This window comes from Balaenoptera ricei, chromosome 21 (assembly GCF_028023285.1).
Source record: "Balaenoptera ricei isolate mBalRic1 chromosome 21, mBalRic1.hap2, whole genome shotgun sequence".
Lineage (NCBI taxonomy): Eukaryota > Metazoa > Chordata > Mammalia > Artiodactyla > Balaenopteridae > Balaenoptera > Balaenoptera ricei.
Genome location: NC_082659.1, coordinates 14,262,411 through 14,282,794, shown reverse-complemented (window position 1 = coordinate 14,282,794; position 20,384 = coordinate 14,262,411). Strand labels below are relative to the sequence as shown.

General features: G+C 39.9%; 1 protein-coding gene and 1 long non-coding RNA gene across 6 annotated transcripts in view; one reads left to right on the top strand and one right to left on the bottom strand.

The window, feature by feature from the left end:
- TLR3 (toll like receptor 3) overlaps positions 1 to 20,384 on the bottom strand; it is a 507,043-nt gene that overhangs the window by 396,640 nt on the left and 90,019 nt on the right. The window contains exon 3 of one of the 5 annotated variants that reach the window (XM_059909533.1): positions 6,511 to 6,558. The exons of the other annotated variants lie outside the window; for them this stretch is intronic. The gene's annotated coding sequence lies outside the window, so the exon portion shown is untranslated. The remainder of the gene's footprint in view (positions 1 to 6,510; positions 6,559 to 20,384) is intronic. 5 annotated transcript variants of the gene reach the window in all.
- Positions 382 to 19,902, top strand: LOC132356619 (uncharacterized). The gene is made up of 3 exons (XR_009499929.1): positions 382 to 492; positions 14,968 to 15,087; positions 17,811 to 19,902. It is a non-coding gene; the product is annotated as an uncharacterized LOC132356619 (long non-coding RNA).

The following is a 20,384-nucleotide window of genomic DNA, read 5'->3' as shown; positions in this document are numbered from 1 at the left end:
TGCCACCTCCTTAGGCTTCCCTTGAGGCATCCAACTGTGCCCCTCTAATTATTCACACCATCTACAATATGAGAGTCACACCTATGTTCCTGGTGAATAAAAGGGTGGGAATATTCTCATCTCTAGTCAACATTTTTAGTAATAGTGACTGTGTTTAAATACAAAACGAGGAGCTTAGTCCTTGTTATGGGCTGAATTGTATCTCCCCAAATTCATGTGGAAGTCCTAACCCCCAGTACCTTAGAATGTGACTATGTTTGGAGATGGGGCTTTAAAGAGGTAATTAAGTTAAAATAAGATCATTGGATGGGCTCTAATCCAATATGACTGGTGTCCTCACATGAAGAGGAGATTAGGACACAGATAAGCACAGAGAGAAGACCATGTAAAGACTCAGGGAGAAGATGGCCATCTACAAGCCATGGAGAGAGGCCTTCAGAAGAAACCAACCCTGCTGACACCTTGATCTAGGACTTCTGGCCTCCAGACACTGTGAGAAAACAAATTTCTTTAAGTCACTCATTCTGTGGTATGTTGTTATGGCAGCCCTAGGAAAACAGTACAGTCCTTCTCTTCTCCCCAGTTGTTGATGGGTGATAAATACAGAAAAAATATCTTGCCCCAGAGGGTGACAACACGGAAATTCCCCATCCTCCCACCCCCATCCTCAATTTGAAATTTGCATATAAAAACAGGATATAACAGAGGATAACTGTTAAATAGTTCAGCTTATGCCTTCACAGAGAACCCTCTCCCCTACACATACCACACACACACACACACACACACACACGCACACACGCACACACTCATGCACATAAAGAGACACCCCAATAAAAAATAACCAGTGGTATATTCAGTAATGCAGAAAAAAATTCTAGTTCCCGACAGGTAAAATTTTACCAAGATCTTCTTACTCGCTGTTAATTACACACAAACTTGCACAGACTAGGAAACTCACCATCAGGCCATCCTACAGCAGAGGCTCTGAGTCTACAGGAGTATCCTTCATAGGGAGATGAGTCCTTATCTCTGATCTTAACTGTCTCCATTGCCTTTTACATGACTGCACATTAATCACAGCCCAGTCAGTACCTCCAGTGAGTTCAGTAATAAAATACTTTACGGAGTCATTAAACAACATTTTGCTGAACCTTTAGAAGATAAGACTAGGTATTGACGCACCATCTCCTTCTGACAAATTGGCTGAACTCATCTGAGTGGCTGAAGCTCTCTGTATGGGGTCTATTGAGAAGATATTCAAAGACTTTCAGGTCTCCATAGGCTCCAGGGATTTCTGGATTATTCTCTTGTTAACCTTTCAAAACCCTGGGTTCCCACGTTTTGCAAAGGCTGCTTCCATGATGGCTACACCCTCAATGAGAAGCACAGAACATTTCTAAATTATAATTGTACAACGTGGAAAGGGTGAGCTGAGGAAACAAAAAAGAGAAAGGACACAGATACCGATGTCTCTTCAGATGATGCCTCGGGCTCTCAGGCTCCTTTGAGATTTCTAGTTGGCACCTAATTCCACAAGACCAGACTATTTGATCTACTTTGTTTCACCGTATGTTCTCAATGATCTTCTTCAAGAAGTAATCTCAAATACACACTCAAGAGACCCTTCAAAGGAAGTGTCAGCAGGCTGCTAGTTTTCTTCCCACAAGGGACAGAAGATAGTACTGAAACACTCAATCAACTCTGCTTGCCAGTGAGTAAATATCTATTTATCTATCTATCTATAGATATTTAGATATATATAGAGAGAGAGAGAGAAAGAGAGAGATATGCACTATGATACATACGGACAGTTAAAATACAAAAAGGTAGAAAATGAAAGCTAATGGTATCAGAAGTTGTTGACTGGATACTCATGAAATATCAATGTTTTTCCTAAGGGTGTAAGTATTGATAAGGTCATGATGAGGTATAGGCTCAAGAATTTATAGATAATACTTATCCTGGAAAAATTCCCTTGGACAAAAAATGGCAAGGAATCAGCATACCTTTTCTAAAAACTCACTCACTATTCTTTAACTATATCAACTAAAATTGGTCTCAGAATTAGATTGGCATAAACATTGATTTTATTGGGTCTCTAATGCAATGCCAACCCGTAGCACTTTTTTACTTTTGTTGCTCAAAAAACTCTAGCCTGTATTTGAGCCAGTACCCCTGGGCTTTTCTGCAGATGAGTTTTGATACAAGGAATAGGATATCAAGGCCACACATTCAAGGCATCCTGGCTTGAAGATTCCTGACTGAATGCTGCCGACTTCTCAACTAAGCACCCCTGGGGCCTGAGACACAGAGCTCTGACACAGCAAGACATTTTTTGATCATTCCACTGAGCTCATTTTGGTGACTCAATATCGATAGAAGATGTTTAATTCAAAGATGGTGAGCATCTTTGCATGTGTCTGTTGGCCATCTGTAGGCTTACTTTTTTAGTAAGAATACCCCCTTCAAAGGCTGCTCCTGTACAAACAAAGCAGTTGTTAGATAGCTTATCAGAGTTACTGATAGTGTCGGTTTCTGCCTAGAATTACTGGCATTTTCTCCCCAACTCTTCACTAAGAAAGATAGTTATTGGCAGACAGAAATGAGTTAGAATTAGCAAGCTGATCTTTGACCTACTCCCTAAGAAAAACACTGTACTACTTGTTCAAAGTATTTGTAATGAGGCCCCTAACATATAATCTTCTCTCCCTCTCCCTCATTCTCTTTCTCTCCTTCTCTCTTCTAATGAAAGAATCTCAAAATGCTTATGAACTCTGAGCTAGTGCTATCTACTCTTCCCATCCACCCAACATCCCTCAACACACACCGCTATGCCTTTGGTCAGTTGTCAGATGATATGACAACATGCTTAGCAGACATCTGCCCCGGGATTAACGGGCTTGGTATTTCTTTCACTATTAAAGATAAATTGCTAGACAGCTGTATTGAAAACCACAGCATACTTCTCAACACTGATGATGCATAGATGAAATGACCTATTTTCTAAATGGGGTCGTGAATAATATTCCTACCTCAGGAGCTATTTTTCCCGGCAAGAAAAGATTTAAAGAAACAACAAAGACCACAGTGTAAACTTCAAATCCAAATGTAGCTAAGCCTCCTTTTTGACTGTGTGTGGGTGTTGATAATGACATATTATTTGAGGATCGCTCTGGAATTCAGAATTTACCAAAAGAAAAAGTATAATAGAACGAATGCCTTGCTTTGCCAACACAAATCAGTAAAACAGTATGAAAAGCATATTGTTCAAATTCAGACTCAGGTTTCTAAGGAAGTGGCCCTGAACTGGTGACAACTTCAGTTAGCTTGCAAATGGATACAATTTAAAAAATCACATAATGTTTGAGGAGTAAAGGAGATAAAAATATAAAAGCAGAATTGAACACATAGTTGGCACTAAATAAAAGCTAGTTCCCTGCCTTTCTTTTCCTTTTGAAGTTACCATTTTCACTGATTTAATTAGCCTTAAACATTTGGATTTACTTGTAAATGCTCCTCTTGGCTGCACTACCAAGTTTTAGAGTCTAGATGTTTGAAGAGGACAGTCAGAATAGAGCGTTAAAAACTGTTTTTAATTAATAAGATTTTTAAAGCATATATTGTACCATATAAAACAGGAGGTATTGTAATTTTTCATATAAGCTAATTGTTCTTAAGAAGGAAGTGACATAAAAACAGAGTTAGAAGCTAGAAATAGAAAAAGAACAGAGCAGGAAATGTGGATAAAGTGCTACCAGCCATGAGCTATTTTGACGGTTCCAACACAGAGATCTAGTCTATCTGCAGAAACCATAGTGGGACTGGGGGTGATGGATATATTATACAACCAGACTAGAAGCCTAGAGTGCCATTATAGGGCCCTGAATTTTCCTCATGTGATCTGTGACATTGAAAGTTACTGAAATGGCCAAAAGGTCAATATCCTCATTGGTAAAATGAAGAAAATCAATTGAATCATCAAGTTCCTTCCATTTCTAAACTGTCCATGAAATCTTTAGGGGAAATGTTTTCCTGAAATACCAGCAGACTGAGTGGCAACTGGATATGGATCTCAAAGAAATGGAAATTCAAAAACATTGGTTCTGGGGCAGAGAAATTCTGCCCTTGGGGAGGGAACAGGAATTAGTGACTTGAGGCCAGACAATGAGCTCAGTCTCCTTTGTGGGCAGATTCATACAGCACAAAACAAAGGGCAGGAGGAGACAGTTTTTTTTAAAAGATAAAGACAAAATAAACATGGAACTATTAAGCATATAAATAATTATTCAATCTCAGGAATCAAAAATAAAATGTTATTATTTTTTATCTAGCAAATTGGCAACCATGCAAAAGTTCATTTCCTTATCATGTTTGTGGGAATAAATTTACATTTTATCAATTTAGATAAAATTTTTCAATGACAATTTGACAATTCATAACAAAAACTTGTAAGTACCATATATTCATTGCTAATAACGCCATTTCACTGTATTTATTCTACATATATATATTTAATAATATATTTAATAATATATAATAATAAATATAAATACATATATTTCTAATATATCTTTATTATTTCTATAGATTTATTCTATATATATTTAGTCACCACAAATTATGAATGAGTTCAAATGTTTAGCTACAAATATGATTGTGATGTTATTTCTGACATCAAATAATTATAAAAACCTAAATATCTAACAATAGGGGAATTGTTAAATTGTGGCACTTTTTACTATAGAATACCATGTAATCATTTTAAAAAGCCTCATGGAACAATATTTAATGATGTATAAACATGTTCACAATTAATTGTTAAGTGAAAAAATGCTACAAAACAATGTGATCCCATTTGTGTAAGAATGTATATTTTTACATATGCCTAGATAATAGAGGGGTGTGTGTGTACCTAAAACAAATGTATTAGGTTTGTCCTATGAAATCACAATTTTATAAGACAAAAACAGTCAAATACCAGTCATTTCATAGGGTTCAACCTAACACATGACTGTATAGACACCGAAATAAGACTAGAAAAATATTCACAAAAATGTTGACTATGGCCATATCTTCAGTGATTACTTTTATTTTTTTAACTTTTTATAATTAAGATGTATTTCTTTTGATATAAGGAAAAAGTTGTAATGAAGTCAAAGATTTAATTTACACCCAAGTTAAAAAAGCCTAAAATATGTAATTTCTTAACTACTGTGGCTTTCAAATCGCCACCTTCTGGTTAATAGAAATATATATATATATATATATATATATATATATATATATATATATATATATATATATATACACATACATACACATAATCTGTGTGTATATATTTATAACATAATATATATTTATGTATTATGTAAATACATATGTAAAATTAATCAAATGTCTAACCCTGTTTGAGTGCAATCTGTTGCAAAGATTTAGGCACTCATATTAGGAAAGAATCACTCATCAGGATGAAAATGCTTAGCCCTTCTGAACAGCCTCCCCTCCTATGCTTCCTTCCCAAGACAGCTCCCAGATGAATGCGAAGAAGGAGGGTTTAATGTCCTCATGTTAGTGGGAAAGACCTGGGGTCTTGGGCAGGATGTCCTCTACCTCTTCTGGTCTCCAGGGCTGTGTCCCTTGTCCCCTGGGGGTCTCCTGGCCTTCAGGGCTGAAATCTGAGGATGGTGTAACTGGCGACCTGATCGCCCTTGGTTTGCTCAGGATGGTCACTTCCTGGCTGACTCAGCCTCATGTTAGCTTCTGCAGGCTGCAGACTCCTGAACATCTGTCGTGCCCTTCCTCCAGCCTCTGCTGTGGGGTCACCTCACCTTACCATCATGTGCGCTACTGTAGATTCCTCACTTCTCAATTCTGCATCCCCATCGGACAAAGAATGACAGTAGCTTGGCAAAACTAAACCCCAGGGCCCCCTCTCTGCCTGATCACACTGCTTTGCCCAGCTTACTTTGATGTGCCTGAGGTCCAGACTCTCTTGAAGTTAATTCACCTGAAATCATAGGCCTCTGGGGGGGAAATCAAGAGACACCTGACTCTCTTCATTCTTCCTCTCCTTCTCCATCTTTCCTCCATTTCCCAGGACAGAATATGGCCCAGCTTTGCTTTTACTTCCACTATACCCAGCCCCTCCCCACACCTACTCCGCTAAATATGCCACGCTCTCTCTCTGCACTATTAAAAAACTCTCTGAACAGAGGCATCTATGCTCAGTTATTAATCTGATAATGGGAAGTAGGAAGCCTTTCTCAAGAGATAGCTTGCAAAAACAATAGTTTATATCCTTCTGTTTTTCAATCATATAATATTAATAATATTATATGATTTTATGGTCTTTCTCTTGGCATTTCTCCTATAAAAATTATATGTAAATGAATACTGAGGGCAGAAGTGGCAAAGGTTTTTGACTCAAGAAAGGAAAAAATTAAATATTTTTAAACTGTATCTCCATTATAAAGTTATTTAAGAAAAAGAGTCGGCCTAAGTACATACCTAGATAAAACAGACACCAGGAAAAGGTGAACTGAGACTTGGAGGACGCTAAAAGTTAATGAAGATAATTAGAAACCAGTGCAAAATATAGACAAAATTTGAGAGATAAGAACTAAAATGTCCTGTGTACTTATAATATGATATTTCTCTACATACTCGAGTTTCTTCAGAGAGAAATAATTATGCTACACACACACACAGTCTTCCTGCTACGGGCATAAAATTTCCTGGAAACCAAGATAAATAATCAAGACACCAATGTCTGTAGTTTATTTCTCTACCGTCTTGCTCCAGAAAGGGTTCCAAGCAGCTGACAGGGGTAACTCTCACCCTACAGGAAAAATGAATGGTATATGATTAAGGAGCTTCAAAAAAGAAAAGACTGTTTCTTCATTTTAGAAGCATTTAAAGGTGTAAACTCTCTAGTTCACACAGAAGAAGAATTAAGAAAGGAAAGAAATGTTGAAAATAATATAGCTTTGTAAAGAAGATAAACCGAGGTATGGAAGAAAGTGATGATTTAATCAAGGAAAGCGTGGTGTAAGAGTGTATGGGACAGACATAGAGATCAGACTTGTGGTTGCCAAGGGATGGGGAGAGGGAGAGGGATAGAATGGAAATTTGGGGATGGTACATGCAAACTATTACATTTAGGATGGATAAACAACAAGGTCCTATTGTACAGCACAGGGAACTATATCCAATCACCTGGGATAAACCATAATGGAAAAGAATATTAAAAAAAGAATATATGTGTGTGTAAAACTGAGTCACTTTCCTGTACAGCAGAGGTTGGCACACATTGTAAATCAACTCTACTTCAATAAAAAATTAAATAAAATAAAACAATTCAAAAAACAGTGTGTAGGAAGTGAGCTGGGTGGCACAAAGCTTTAAGAAGACGACCCTGGAGGCTTTAGAGGGAGCAAGATGGAAGCCAAGAAGCCAGCAGCCATGCTGGTCCAGGTGGGGGATAAGATAGTCTAAATTTTTTTTTTTTTTTTTTGGCTGTGTTGGGTCTTCGTTGCTGCATGCGGGCTTTCTCTAGTTGTGGCGAGCAGGGGCTACTCTTCGTTGCGGTGCACAGGTTTCTCATTGCAGTGGCTTCTCTTGTTGCGGAGCACAGGCTCTATGCGCGCGGGCTTCAGTAGTTGTGGGCGTGTGGGCTGAGTAGTCGTGGCTCGCGGGCTCTAGAGCGCAGGCTCAGTAGTTGTGGCGCACGGGCTTAGTTGCTCCGTGGCATGTGGGATCTTCCCGGACCAGGGATCGATCCCGTGTCCCCTGCATTGGCAGGAGCATTCTTAACCACTGCGCCACGAGGGAAGTGCCCAGGATAGTCTAAATTAAGGCAGCAGCAGTGGAATACACGTGAGAGGGGTTACAAAAATAAAATAAGCAAGACTTGGCCAATGATTGGATTAAGGATGGAAGGAAATGGTGGGGTCCATGACAACTATGAGGCTCCAAGCCAAGCCAACTGCAGGAATGATAAAAACAATATGAGAAATGGCCCACTTCCAGTCTTGCTCTTCAAGCAGAATGATGGTAATTTATTTTCCACATACAAGTTTTCTGTGATAGCAATATCAATAGACGTAAAAGTAAAGAAGGAAAATTTTAAAAATTAAAAAATTTGTTCTGAATCAGTACATTGAATAGCAGTAAGAAGGACTTTAATTTAGAACATGTTTGTCATTTCTTATCTTCAAAGCATAAAAGAAATCAGAAAGATAAAACACCGACTTAACCAAAAGTTTTTGAATTTACAAGTGTCATTTCACATTGAGTTTATACACCTTGTGGATTGCTTTATTCTTGCATAGTTATCTAAGTACTTTTTGCTCCAAGTGGTAGTTGAGTTGAATTCTGATTAGTAGTTGAGTTTTTTGGGTTTTCTTAAAGTTTATTCTTTTGGTAGAAATAATGTAAAAGCTATATGTAGACTGTTATCCAACATGGTACCAGACTAGGATGTTTGGAAAATCAATGTTTGATTAACAATTATCATCTGGAGGGGACTTTACTCATATAACTACTCAGATGTATAAAGAAAGTCGTAGCTTCCTTATGTTCTTTTTTTTTTTTTTTAAAGAAATTCACGTTCTTTTAGTTATTTATTTATTTATGGCTGTGTTGAGTCTTCGTTTCTGTGCGAGGGCTTTCTCTAGTTGCGGCAAGTGGGGACCACTCTTCATCGCGGTGCGCGGGCCTCTCACCATCGCGGCCTCTCTTGTTGCGGAGCACAGGCTCCAGACGCGCAGGCTCAGTAATTGTGGCTCACGGGCCCAGTTGCTCCGTGGCATGTGGGATCTTCCCAGACCAGGGCTCGAACCCATGTCCCCTGCATTGGCAGGCAGATTCTCAACCACTGCGCCACCAGGGAAGCCCTATGTTCTTTAACTGATCTAATCTTTTGCATGTATTTTTTTATTGAGACGTAATTCACATACCATGTCCCTTTTAAGTGTCCAATTGAGTGGTTTTTAGTATATTCACAAAGTTGGGCAGCCATCACCACACTCTGATTCCAGAACATTTTTGTCACTCCAAAACGAAACCTTTATTCCCGTCTTGCTCCTAGGTTCTTCATGACCTTTTTTTTTTTTCTTAGATTCCATATATATGTGTTAGCATACGGTATTTGTTTTTCTCTTTCTGACTTACTTCACTCTGTATGACAGACTCTAGGTCCATCCACCTCACTACAAATAACTCAATTTCGTTTCTTTTTATGGCTGAGTAATATTCCATTGTATATATGTGCCACATCTTCTTTATCCATTCATCTATTGATGGACACTTAGGTTGCTTCCATGTCCTGGCTATTGTAAATAGAGCTGCAATGAACATTTTGGTACATGACTCTTTTTGAATTATGGTTTTCTCTAGAGAATGGACTTGAGGATATGGGGAGAGGGAAGGGTAAGCTGTGACCAAGTGAGAGAGTGGCATGGACATATATACACTACCAAACATAAAATAGCTAGCTAGTGGGAAGCTGCCGCATAGCACAGGGAGTCAGCTTGGTGTTTTGTGACCACCTAGAGGGGTGGGATAGGGAGGGTGGGAGGGAGACGCAAAGTTGCTGCTTTTGTTATAAAGCAGCAAATAACACACCATTGTAAAGCAATTATACTCCAATAAAGATGTTAAAAAATAAAATAAAAAAACAATGAAACCTTCACCCATTAGCAGTCACTCCCCACTCTCCCCTCCCCCGAGTCCCTGGTAACCTCTAATCTACTTTCTGTTTCTATGCATTTGCCTATTTTAGCTATTTCGTACCAGTTGGATCATATACTGTGTAACCAACCAAACTTCCCCTATGAACTCTTACCCCATTGGGTGGCAGTAAAAATTTACTTTAGCTCAAATTTAGCAATTAATATCTCAGATGTTTCCAGTTTAAGAGAACTTAATTTTGGTAAAGACTCATTAAGCTTAAAGTACACTCAGTAACGGATTGCTTCTCCCCTTCCTTCTTCCTTCCCATGTTTATCTGGGTACAGCAGAAACCTGAGGAGTCCTGCTAGCACTGGTGGGAGGGGGAGCTGTCCTCCTCTGCTGGCCTCAGCACAGTAGTGGCCTGACAACGCTGGCCTCTGGATCTGTGCCGCTCGGCACAACTGGTCCCAACTGGACTCTTGGCAGACGACGGCTTCCCTTGCCGCTGACATCTGAGCCCGACACTGCCTTCAGCCACCCAGATCACTGCCCACGGCAGCCTCCTCTTGCCAACTCCTGGCCTCTGCCAGCTCACGATCCTCTGTGTCCACAGTGGCGGTGGGCCTGGGCCTTTTCTCCCCCACTGTCCACCCTGCGCCTGTCATAGAGTCTAGCATATAGTAGGCACTCAACAATATTTTTTGAATGGGTGAATAAATCCTTCAAAGTTCAGCTAAAATATTATCTCCTCTGTAAACCTTTCTTTAATGCTCCCACCCCTCCTCACCCTCCACTGCTTGTTCTGTGCTCCCATGACAAGTGAGTCTTGCTGCCAATGGAGCATTTTCAGGCTGTATTATAAGCCACTGTATGTGTATCATCTCTCATACGTTATAAATCTCACCTGTCCCTCACTGCCCGGGGAGAAGCTTCCCAAGGCCTCCCTCATATCCTTGCCACATAAAAGGTATGCTCAATAAACATTAAAAGTAATTGAAGTCTTGTCATTTTTAATTAGCTAGATTTCTTTTCAAAAATAACATGCAAATTTTACAAAATAATCACATGAGTATAAAATAAAAAGAAGTCTCCGTTCAGCCCCAAACAGTTTCAAGTAGGCTCCTGTCTATGGGAATTTATGTTGTTCCCAGTATTTTGCTCTTCAGGTTTATTTTTAAATAAGTATTTAAAGTATTGTATAATCATCTGAGCTAGTAAAGGAGAAAATTGACACTAGAGGTTCCCAAGCGAAGAAGGACAAGAAGGGATTAAAGGCAGAGAGAATCACATTTGCAGAATCATCGACAAGAGGATGAAAAGGCAAGTAGGGACCTTGATGACTAGGAATTTGAATTTCATCCTGAAGCCAAGGACAAACCCTGCTTAATCAGTTTTCTATTGACATATATGTATCTCAGCTCTCCAGTGGGACTGAAGTCTCTCCAGTGGGATTGAAGTCTCTCCAATAGGAACTCGAATTTTTCTCCACTGATGACCTGATACCACGTGCCTATGGATGGTTTCTGACATAACTTAGACCCCAGAAAACACAAATCCAGGCACTCCTGGGTTCAAGAAAATCCGGAGACAGTGGTACTGAACTGAGAAGCTCACATTGTGTACTCTGTACAGAGTTGGGGAAAAAATTAACATTAAATCTTTTACCATTCTTAGCACATCAAAGTTTCATGTGTTTCCTCCACAGTCATTTCAGGATTTTACACACACAGTGTCCCCTTAGAGGATGTTTAGGGAAAAAAAGAGAGGCAAGCAAGGCATTCTCCCCACTAAATCGGTGGAAAGGTTTTTTCAGGGCAGTCTCCCCCGAACCAGAAGTGCTGTTGGTCAAACTAAAAGATGGAGAACATGAGTTGAGGTTTTGAGAACCGAGGCCTCCCAATAGAAGCAACAGAGTGCCATGGTTCTGAGCACTGGTTCTGAACCAAGCTGCCTGGATTCAGACCACAGCTCCACCATTTACTGCGTATCCTGGACAAGTTACATATGCCCTCTGTTCCCTTGTAAACTGCAGTCATTACAGGGCCTACCCGTTAGGGCTGTGGCGGGCACTGAATGAGTGGATACGCGTGTGAAGGGCATTAGAAGAGGTCCTCACTGTCACCACCGCCGCCGTCACCCATCGCTCTCTGTTTTCCTTGACAGAAGACTAGATGCTCATCCCCCTTCCACTTGGCCTCCTTTTCAATAAGCATCGTTTCAGGGCCGTCTGTTTTATCCCAGGTAACCATTTCTTTTATACTGTAATTAGGAAATGAAGAATCCAAATACCCACAGAGATATTAGTAGTAGACAGAAAGACAACTTCATTTTCTCTTTTCTTTGCATAATGCTTTTCCAAACTCCAGCCCAATCTACACCATCCTGCTCTAGGGCAACACCAGAAGAATGGACTAAAGGCCCCCAAACAAAGGGTGAACATGAATGAAACTACTCCTGGCTTCCCTTTATTGGTTGATGACACTCCAGCCTCTGACCCGAAGGTCCTAGAACCCTGTTCTAAAAATAGATATAGACCATATGGAGATTTGGCTCCTGTTCATAAGCAAAGGCTTCTTTGAAAAAGAAAAGATTATGTCATTTTACAATCCTATCAAGTTATACAACCCTGGCTGATTTCTGGAAATACATTTGCCGTTGAAGGCATGAGGCAAGCCCCTTTTTAAATTATTGCAAGCAATCTGTGGAAGCATGATGCCAGCACCCCCTCTCAGAAGCCTCATTGAGAGCGTTGGTGCTCAGAGGCTGCTAATTGCTGGCCGCCTTCCATCCTCCTCCTGCAAACACCACACCACATTTGTCTCTCAGCTGTCACTATTTGTTAGGGACCTATAAAAAGAGAAGATGCTTTCATAGCAACCACTGTGAAAAAGTAGAATGCTACCTTCCCCTCCCCCCCCCAAAACAAGCCTGATATGAGGAAAGAAAGGAAAAGGAACCTTACAAAGTTACATGTGAAAGTCAAAATGATAATCCAGTATGGAAAGTTTCAAAACTGCTGGCTGCCTTTGGCTTGGGGAAATAAAAGAAAAAACTCTCAAGAAGCTTTCAGAAGCCAGCTGCCAACAGATTAAAAGGCGACTAGAAATTATCTCACCGCCATTTGCAGACGTCTGGTCACACGGATATCTGCAAGATAACCAAGAATAATCCAGTTACGTTATTCGACCTTATTTCCTTGGAGAATGCTTTGGGCTTCAGCTTGCTATTTTTAGTCTTCAGTGTCAGACACCATGGGAAGTCATCGCCAAGGCAGTTCAAGGATTACATGTTCATCCAGAACAGGTAAAAGTTCTGGAAACCAAAATCACTGAAAAAGCAGCTGGAGATCAAAGCATTCAAGAGATTCTGGAAAGGAGGAGGAGTGGGAAGACAGGGTTTTTTGTTGACAACTGCAGAACAGCCTGGATGGATGCTACATTATAGACAGAAAAACGTCATATCTGTAAAGAGAGCAGAAACTTTGACTTTGAAAAAGAAAAGAATAGGGACCTAATGAAATTTAAAAGCTTTTGCACAGCAAAGGAAAACATAAACAAGACGAAAAGACAACCCTCAGAATGGGAGAAAATATTTGCAAATGAAGCAATTGACAAAGGATTCATCTCCAAAATTTACAAGCAGCTCATGCAGCTCAATATCAAAAAAACAAACAACCCAGTCCAAAAATGGGCAGAAGACCTAAATAGACATTTCTCCAAAGAAGATATACAGATTGCCAACAAAAACATGAAAGGATGCTCAACATCACTAATCATTAGAGAAATGCAAGTCAAAACTACAATGGGGTATCACCTCACACCAGTCAGAATGGCCATCATCAAAAAATCTACAAACAATAAATACTAGAGAGGGTGTGGAGAAAAGGGAACCCTCTTGCACTGTTGGTGGGAATGTAAATCGATACAGCCACTATGGAGAACAGTATAGAGGTTCCTTAAAAAGCTAAAAATAGAACTACCATACGACCCAGCAATCCCACTACTGGGCATACACCCTGAGAAAACCATAATTCAAAAAGAGTCATGTACCACAATGTCCATTGCAGCACTATTTACAATCGCCAGGACATGGAAGCAACCTAAGTGTCCATCGACAGATGAATGGCTAAAGAAGATGTGGCACATATATACAATGGAATATTACTCAGCCATAAAAAGAAACGAAATTGAGTTATTTGTAGTGAGGTGATGGACCTAGAGTCTGTCATACAGAGTGAAGTAAGTCAAAAAGAGAAAAACAAACACCATATGCTAACACATAATGTGGAATCTATAAAAAAAAAAAAAAAGGTTCTGAAGAACCTAGGGGCAGGACAGGAATAAAGACGAGGGCATAGAGAATGGACTTGAGGACACGGGGAGGGGGAAGGGTAAGCTGGGACAAAGTGAGAGAGTGGCATGGACATATATACACTACCAAATGTAAAACAGATAGTGAGTGGGGAGCAGCCGCATAGCACAGGGAGATCAGCTCAGTGCTTTGTGACCACCTAGAGGGGTGGGATAGGGAGGGTGGAAGGGAGACGCAAGAGGGAGGAGATATGGGGCCATATATGTATATGTATAGCTGATTCACTTTGTTATAAAGCAGAAACTAACGCACATTGTAAAGCAATTATACTCCAATAAAGATGTTTTTTAAAAAAAAAGAATACTGTAGAGGATCTGTGGGAGCACCCCTGGCTACTGAAGTTTTCAGGAAGTTTAAAATGTTTCTGGAGTTAAATCAGTTCACTCTTGCCAGCCTGAGAACAGCCAGTTTGGAAAACAGGACTTGTAGGCATGGAAACAGCAGGCATCTTGGTAACAAAACTCATTACAGGGTTTAATGGAGAAAAACTGGAGAGAATCCTCAAGAGGGAAGGACAGTTTGGTGCAATTCTGCAAGGCCAGATAGTATGAAATCTAAAATGAGGGTAACTAAAATATGCTAAGCTTCAGTAATCGAGTGGAAAGAATTAAACCTTTGTGAGCCATGATCCTTCAAGTGCTGCCTGTCTGCAAGTATCAGGGTTATTAATAATCAAAGCAATTAAAGTAAAAGACACCCAGAAGAAATTATTTTAATCCTATCTTCTCACTATGTCCTCGAAGACATATGACAATTAAGAGATTATTCAAAACTGAACCCTCATGAATAATGTTTCAAAACTGGAAAATGCAAAAATATGGTAAACAGAAAGCCTTTACATCGAGTGCCAACTTTCATGCTGTCTCATTTGGATCTTCACAATAGCGCTTTGATAAGGATATTATCTCCACTGCATTACAGATGAGGAAACTGAGGCCCAGAGGAATTGAGGTCGGTAAGCAGCAGAGCCAGGTTTCCGATCTAAGTCAGGACTGCTTCTCCTCTTCATCCAGCCTCCATCCTGCACGTGCTGTGATTTAGGTAAGGCTGCATTGACACATGTGGGTATAACAGGTGCCTCCTATGGTGCTGGTCCCCCCCCCAACCACCAAAAAAATGCCATTGCACGAGCAGGCAGACATCATAGTGAGTATTTTTACTGTAAAAATGGGAAACTTTGTTGTATATTGTTTGTATTTTTTAAAAGCTCTTTTCTTTGGTCACAAAATTTTTCCTTCTATTTTCTCTTCCTCCACCTCTTCCTCTTTTCTACTTTTTCTCTCCACTTTTACACACTCATCTTACATTGGCGCCCCATGCGCTCTTCTACACCCTCACCATATACAGGGGAGCTCGCGTGAACTCAAGACTTCCCAGGGCACTCGCTGTGGCCGGTAGTGATCACCCCACCCACAACCTCCGACTCACCCAGCCCGACTCCAGCTGCTTTGTTTGCTGATAACTTAATAGTAAAGGCAGCAATGGGCAGCATCAAGGCCTACAGAGAAAACTGGAGAATCAGTTACAGCTACTGCCAACTTCTCATGACCTCTGATCTCCTAGGAGGCCCTCTTAACATGGCCAGAGAGTGATGGTGGAAAATGGAAAACTGAGTGGAAAGCATACTCGAGGTTAATAGATATGGTCTGGCACAATTTGGCTGCCCAGCCTTTGAAATCTAAAGGTGGAGCTCTGGTCTGAGGACAGCAATGTGACCATATATGATTAGAACTATTGTGGAAATCACCATATTCCAACCTAGTCCCTCTCCTCCACATACAATTTTTTAATCACTTTTTTTTTCTTCTCCATTCTTCCCCAATTGTAATTAGAGATTTGAGAAATAAATTTTTTTAAACTGTTAGGATACTAACAGTTGTGCCTTTTGTTAACCTCAGCTATAATGGGTTAAATTGTCCACTAGTGACTAGAATATGAATTTTCTTTCCTAAGTGTCCAATTTAATACAACATAAGAGAAGAAAAGAAGGGGGAGATCTAAAAACTACTACAGTTACTAAAACACAATAATTCTTCAGGATTACCTGTAATATACATAATTGTTTATATTTGCAACCATTTATTTACATGAATTTACACTTTAAGGAAATTTGATATATACTGACAATACCAAATGTTGTCAAGGATGTGGAGAAACTGGAATTCCCATACACTGCTGGTAGGCAAAATGGTACAACCACATAGAAAAACTATTTGTCAGTCTCTTAAAATGTTAAATATACACCTTCCATAGGATCCAGTCAGTCCACTCCTAGGAATTCACCCAAAAGGAATGAAACCATAAGTCCACACAAAGAGTTTTATATATAAATGTTCAAAGCAGCATTATTCATAATAACCCAAAATTGGAAACAGCTCAATTCTTCATCAACAGGTAAAGATAAACAAACTGTGGAATATCCATCCTACAGAATACTACTTAGGAAAAAATAAGCCAGGGGAGGAGGCGGGTTGGACAACTGATACAACAACATAGGTGAATCTTAAAATCATTAACGCTGAATGAAAGAAGCCAGACACTAAAGAGTCCATACTGCATGATACCATTTATATAAAATTCTAGAAAATGTGAACTAAGTCCATAGTGACAAACAAGCAGATGAGTGGTTGTCCAAGGCCAGGGAAGGATGCTGCTAAACATCTTACATAGCGTGAAAGCCCCCCCATAATAAAAATTATTGGGCCCAAATATCAATAGTGCTGACGTTGAGAAACCTGAGCTAGTCTGACCAACCAAAAAGAGAGATGACTCAAATTACTAAAATCAGGAGTGACAGATGAGAGAGACATCACTACCAATCCTACAGAAAGTAAAAGGATTATAAGGGCATGCTATGAATAACTTTATGCTAACAAATTAGGCAATTTAAATGAAATAGGAAGATTCATAGAAAGGTGCACATTAATGAAATTGACTGAATGAAAATGATAAAACATGAATAGACCCATAACAAATAGAGAATTTGAATTAGTAATTGAAAATCTTTCTTCAAAGAAAGACTACCAGAGGTCTTCAAAGGTGTGTGCCATAAAATATTTAAAGGACAAATAACACCACTCCTTCAAAACTCTTCCACAAAACATGAGAGAGAATACTTCCCAACTAATCTCATGAGGCTGGTATTCCTCTAATACTAAAACCAGACAAAGACATCACAAGAAAAGAAAACTACAGACCAATATTCTTCAGGAGTCTAGATGCAAAAATTCTCAACAAAACGTTAGCAAAACGAATCCAACAACATATAAAAAGGATGATACACTATGACCAAGTAGAATTTCCCCTAGGAATACAAGTTGACTTAATATCTAAAAATCAATGTAAAATCATTTTAATATAATAATATGAATAAAGGATGAAAACCACATGATCATGTCAATACATGCCAAAAAAAAAAAAAAGCATTTGACAATATCAAACACTCATTCATGATAAAAAGTTTCAAAAACTAGAGATGGAAAGAATTTCCTCCACTTAATAAAGGGATTCTATGAAAAACCTGCAGCTAGCATCATACTTATTGGTGAGAGACTGAATGCTTTTTCCTCTAAAACTGGGGAAGAGACCACATATTGTATGATTGCATTTGTGTAAAATGTCCAGAAAAAGTAAATCTATAGAGACAGAAAAACAAGAGGGAGAGAGGGATACGGACAGGCTAACACAATTTTATCCTTGATAAATGTACTTTTCCTTCCTCAAGCTATCTGGCAACTTCTGACTTAGCTTCTCTCTGGCCCCAGGATGGTTATATTTTTCCAGAAGCTCACCTCTGGTCCCAAGGAGCAGGCACTGGCAAACACCCTCTGGCATGCAGAGAGATGTGTGGTTCCCTCAGAACCAGAAGGGGTTTGCTTCAGGAATACAGGAAAGAAACATTGAAGAAAATACTGTTAAGGCCCCCAAACCTGAATTTTATCACTCAGAGGAACAGGTCCACGCCTAAGGAGACAGTTAGTAAATGTTCCAGGAAGAAATGTCACTTCAACATGAAGGTATTGCTCTGGAATCAAGAGAGTGACAGAACCCTGCCTATAATGGCAATGCTTTGGAGAAAAATCCCTCTGTCATCACACCACTTGATAAACAAGTCACACAAAGCCTCTTGGCAACTGCAGAACTTTTCAACACATAAAGAGAAATAAATGGAATCTAGTCAGAGAGGACTATTGACAGCAGAGACACTGTTACCTGCAAGTAAGTGGCGCTATACCCAGAGTGTTGTGAGCACTCAGTCATCACCGTACGGATCCAACTCAAATCCCTTCCTTATCCTCACATCCTGCAGAGCGTGGCAAGATCTTGAGTCCTGGACACCACTGGCTGAGGAGACAGATGTCAGCTCCCATCAACATATCTATCTGCATTTCAGCTGTTAAAGTTACTGGGTGCTGCCTTTCCCTGTGTACCATTTTGCAACCATGAGCTTACTAAGGGGCAGAGGACCTAAAAGAAAACTGATTAGTGTCCTGATCTTTTCTGTTGAAAAGCCGAAGATTTCAAAATATGCCTGATGAACTAGCATAACCTTATGTGAATCCCAAGAACAGCAAAGGATTGTAAAGACATTTATCATAACGACGGGAGAAGGGTGCCCGGAGGACGGATCCAGACACAACAGCGGGACCTAGGTAGAAAAACTGTGGATCCTGGGCCAAGTGTGCAGCTGATGTTCCAGCCATGCTGTCACAGTGTATGTGCTAAAAGGCAAATGGCTACCCACGGTAATGGAAAGAGATGTGTCACCAAGAGCTGTAAGGCTTGGGACTCAAGGAGTTTTGGTGTGGGATATTCTTGGCTGAACATAAGCTTGAGGTACCACCAGAAGTAAAAAGTCCATTCAGTCCCCTTGGGAAGCAGAGATGCTGGTGACCAGGGAGACCTGAGGGTGCGGGGGCCAGCCTTACAGGGCCAGAAGTGCTGGCATCCAGCTCAGAGGCTCCATCTTCCCGGGAACCCCATGGGTCTACCCGTGATACAGATACCATCACTTAAGTGCCAGTACGACTCGGAGCAAAACAGAAGCAAGTGTTTGCTCACCACCTGTATCTGGGCTGCCTTCATATTGAAAGGAAGAGAACAAGAAAGAGCAAATTGGGCAGATTGATCCTATCGTGTTGAGGGTTAGTATCTGAGGAAAAGAGACCCAGATCCACTGCAAAAACAATAACGTTAGAAAACTTGGAGCATGTCTGCCCCACGTTCTCCCAGCGACAGAGGTGGCATCACCATCCACTGATTCCTGCAGCCCACTAATGCCAGGAGGAAAGGAAGGGCCCCAAGGAGACCCGAACCAGGGGTGAGAGGCACAGTCATCTCTGTGCTGTGCATCAGTACTGACTTCCCATGGAATCTCATCTACGTGGAAATTCACATAAATTAATTAATTTTCAACATCGCACTCCTGAAGGTTATGACTTTATTCTTGACTTATTCACAAGTACAGTCTGTGCTTATCTGGCCAAGTAACCAAAGGAAAAAAAAAAGAAGGAATGTATGTACTTTCCAGTTTGGAAAGGAATGTGTACTTTGTGCACGTTAGTCTTATCATGTTTGCTCGCTTTCAGGCTTTTGCTCAGGAACCATAAAATGGGTTTAAATAAAGTAAAAAGGAAATTGAATTCCATCAATCAATACACTAAAACACAGCCAAAATTAGATGTCATGAGGTTATACCATTTCATCACTTATAATTAATATTGTCTGTGCAGGCCTCTTCTGAGAAAATATTTATGTTATGTTTCACTTTCTACAAAGAAATTCATCTTCTGGCTTCCCCATAAATTGAAAAATTACATAGTGAGTTAGGAAAAAAGAGAAAACTATTGTAGTCCCATTGGCTAATTTTAAAGTGAAATTTATCATAGAAAAATATTCTTCCATCTAAATAGTCAGAAAATGGATTGATTTTGAAGCATTCTATTTTTCTTGACGAAAAAGTCTGACTTTAGAGGAACTATAGTTTTAGGTCATGTAATCACTATTTTGCTGAGGTCAAAATTCATATTAAACTAATATTTAAATCAGGAGTAATTAAAATGTCTGATGTGTACCCTTTTTCACTAGAAATGCTCATTTCTCAGATCACAAGAGAGAAAGTTTTTCTTATGCTTCCTTCTTACATGTGTTAAATAGGGTCTTTTGATTCACTCAAGGAATTATAATATTTAGCAATGAGAGGCACAGGAATTGTGTGGGAAGCCAGGAAGCTGGAATACAGATCAAGAACTGAAAGATTCTAGGGACACCCTGGGACTAGACTAGGTGTGGTAGGCAGAATTCTACGATGGCCGCAAAGATTCCCACTTCCTGGTGTA